Below are 3,944 nucleotides of genomic sequence, written 5' to 3'. Positions count from 1 at the left end.
TGTAGTGAAGTGATTTTTAGTTTGAACTGTGACCTTGTATAAGAGAGAGAACTGCTTTGTAGTCTGGCCCTGTTGTAGAGTGCCAGCAGCTTTGAATTACCTTTCAGCTTGTGAGTACGATAAATAACACATACATACAACAAACACTACAAAAACATTGGACAACAAGTCATAGGCATCGTACTTCTTCCTTATCCCAATTGTATTCCAAATGTTCACAATATGTTGAAGAAATGTGTGTATTCACCCCTTTCATCCACTGCCCAAAGATGTGTCTACATGGTCAACAGAATTCGAAACACAGTTAGTGATGCAATACATAGAGTTTGAGTCCCAATCAGATTCCAGAAGTTAACTTTTTCAGTTCTTCTTTGGATTTATTTTCGCTTGAAAAAATCATACAAAGATTACAACACAAAAATAGCCAAACCAACGTTTTTCGTCCATGAACTGGACTTCTTCAGGTCAAGATATTATATATATACAAATATCCATGATGTGCAGCCTTCAACCATAAGATCCGTAGTATATAGAAAACTATCTGGTTTCCAAGTTCAAGGATGGCAAGTATCCCCTATATGGTATGCGTAAATCGAACAATTTGGGTCAATCCACCCCGTAATGCATGCAGTGATAAACACCTGGCAGCCACATGGGTCCACCTCTCCCGTCTGAACGATGTCAAAGGGAAATTCAAATGGGAGAGGTGGACTCACATAGCTGTCAGTTGAGGTGCTTATCACGGCACACATTACTGGGCGGATTGGCCCAAATTCTGAGAAGAACATATGGTCATAATTACAGCCTGTTCAACATCACAACTGCTTCATAGTACAGTAGATGAGTACATATCTCAGGGAATTATCAAGTACCCATCTGACTCTTTGAACGGTGCCTTGTAGTAGAGTGACAACAACAGCGGATTCTTTACAATAGAAGAATGGAAAATGGCATGCTAGTAGGACAGCAGCCTTCACCAGAAAAGATCACGCTTAAGGTCATGAATAGCTGTGGCACTACCTCCCTATCCAGATTTCACAGGGTGGGCAAACAAGTAAATGGTCAGGCACAGCCCTCGAAGAACTGCATTAGGTTTTAGTGGACTGGAGAATAACATTAAAACCAACCTGTATGACTTTGAAATCTACAGGAATTACCAGAGAAAGATAACTTCACCAAAGCAAATCTGATCGTTCTGTCAGATTTACCTCAAAGTCACACAGAAGAAGCCCGATTGGAGTCCTAGGCACCCAAATTTGGAGCTAAGACCTGTAATGAGAAAACATTCAAACCTGTAACCATCTAGAAAAATATATAAATGAGCCTTTTCAGAAAGACTTTTACTACCTTCGAGATGCCAGAGGGACCACACTTACCTTCCAAGGGAGTGCAGGGCCCCCTTAAGGTCAATTATTCGTCTAAAACAATGATTGTCAAAAAATGTCGGCCTGAGAGAACTGCTTAGCCTATTGGCAATCAATTGTGAGGGAATACACACGTATGACTTATGAAAACATAGTGTTAGAAAGGTAACTCTACATAAATACATGAAATAAAAGCAACCATACCAGTAACTGAGTTCTTTCTTTATTTAGATCTAATTTTAATTTACATGACTGGTTATTTTTTGTAGGCAAACATATTTTGTTGCTCTTTTACTAGCCAGGATCAATGTATCATCTGCAAAGATGAAATGTGGTATTTTTAATCTGTATGTGGATCAAACTTTTTCCCTATTATAACATGTTCTCACTTGTCCTATACTCTGGTATGGCATACCTCAGTCTTTTCCATAACCCCCTCTCAGTTCTTAATGTCTTCAGCACTAGGCGAGGCAAATCTATTATTGCCCGAATCCTAGTCTCTGGGTTTTTTACTTGGCCTGAGCGACATTTGTATGCCGGGATTCTTTATTTGTCCTTGGCATTGTTCCGATTGGACCCTATAACTTAAATGGTCTTCACCAATGATGACTTAGGGCCTGATTAGTTGTATGGCAGTGTTTACTGTACCCATCAGGGTGACAAAGGAGATTATGTTTTCTATCCTGATGGACACAAGACCGCTATATTTAGAGAGCAACACTGGCCCAGCTGTGATTTCTCCACCTTTAAAGAGATTGTCATCATGGTGGTTCTTCTGAAGGTACCAAACGTTTGGCGGATGGCTGCCTGGCTGCTATCAGTTTAACAGCCCGTCCACCAAACCTTTTGTTTTTCAAAAACAAATAACTAATGAACCTGACAACAGGGTAGTTCTTTCCCTGGATGTGTGTGGGGGTTCATTATTTCAATTTTAAAAATGATATCAGGCCGTCCTCCTTAAAAAGGGCTGATGGTGTGATGCTCGATTTATGATTTGTGGCAGAGTACCCAGTCTAAAACAGGACCTTGGATATTAGCAGAACCTGAAACATAATCTTGCTCTCCTTGCAGACACCTAATTTCATTTCCTTAACAGAGACGGGGTCGCATTCTTCTATCTTGTCTGACTTTCAACCGAGATCTCAGTGGTGTCTTGTGCTTGGTGTGCCTCTGCTTTTACCTGCATGTCTCTTGTCTCACTAGAATGTGATGATGGGGGGGGGAGGGGTTATGCATGGGTGAGTGTTGGCTGCAAGCATAGGCTGAAACTATGAACCTCTGCATGTTCCAGTAGGGCATCAGTACCTCGGTAATTGTTTTAATAAAGAAGTCAACATACAGTTGGATTGCATCTGGTTCTTCACAGTACTCTTGAAAAATCACTTAAGGATATGTCATATTCTTTACTTTCTTCATTACATTCCTGGCTTCCTACCTACCAGCGGTGCAGCGGGTGGCAGTGGCCATGGGGCACAGAGGCCAGTGGGTCCCACTGATGCCCTATTATTGCTGTATTTCACAGTTTAAAGAGCAGCCGGGGAGGGGGGGTGGTGGGTGGGTTGGGGGGGTGGGGGGGGGGGGCATTTCTTTCCTTGCACTATGTCCATAGCACATTGGCTATGCCACAGGTGTCTCGCTCTGCCTTGGGTCACACTGCTTCCTGCTGTCTCTGTTTCAGGATATTGATGCCTAGGGATCTCCAGCGGCTGCACACCGGGCCTTCCTTATTGTGAAAGCACTTTTCAACTGTGAAGCTGGTTGGCATCAAATATGAGACTCTTGCTTGTTTAACATCTCTACCACAAATGGGATTTGACAAAGCAGAACTACTTCCGTTCCTTTCCCATGGCTGCCAGGTGACCCTGGCAATGCCTGCCTCATTGAGCCAGTCCTCGCTAGCTGGCCACTAGCACTCAGCGTTCACTTCTAACACTGGTAATATGGGTTTAAAAGTCTCAGCAAGTAAGGCGCTTTATATATTTGTATTTCAAGATTTGTAGCTTCCGGTTTCAGCTTTAAGTTGTGAACGGGATTGTTGTACCAAATCGTAAAGCTGTTGTAGTTGGAGAACCTAGAATCCAGAAACGTTTTCAAATCCAGAATGAGAAAGAACCACTGGAAGAAATGCATAGCGAGCAGTTAAAGGCGTTCAGCCAGTGAGTTCTTCATTTCTCGGAATTACCTCATGGGCAAGCACGTGCTGCCCTCCTAGCCAGAGAGAGAGAGAGAGCGCGCGCACTGGCACGAGAGAGAGAGAGAGAGAGAGAGAGAGAGAGAGCGCACTGACACGAGAGCGAGAGAGAGAGAGCGCGCCCTCTGGCACGCGCCCAGCACGCTGTGAAAAGGCTGTGTTTGTGGTAGCGGATAATTGGTGCTGATAGCACTACAGGTGTTCCACTAATATACCCCAGGGAAACATGAGCATTTGGACTGGAAAATGTGATGATGGAGGCAAACTGTAAATGGCAGTTAGAGTTACTCAATTAAAGCTGTGCGCCGAGCGCAAAGATTAAACTTTGAATGAAATGACGTCAAAAGAATTCTGCTCTTTTTCCAGCCAATATTTGGCAATTCCTAACC

This window comes from Lissotriton helveticus, chromosome 3_1 (assembly GCF_964261635.1).
Source record: "Lissotriton helveticus chromosome 3_1, aLisHel1.1, whole genome shotgun sequence".
In the NCBI taxonomy this organism is placed as follows: domain Eukaryota; kingdom Metazoa; phylum Chordata; class Amphibia; order Caudata; family Salamandridae; genus Lissotriton; species Lissotriton helveticus.
The sequence above is the reverse complement of the archived record's forward strand: the minus strand, read 5'-3'. Positions refer to the sequence as shown.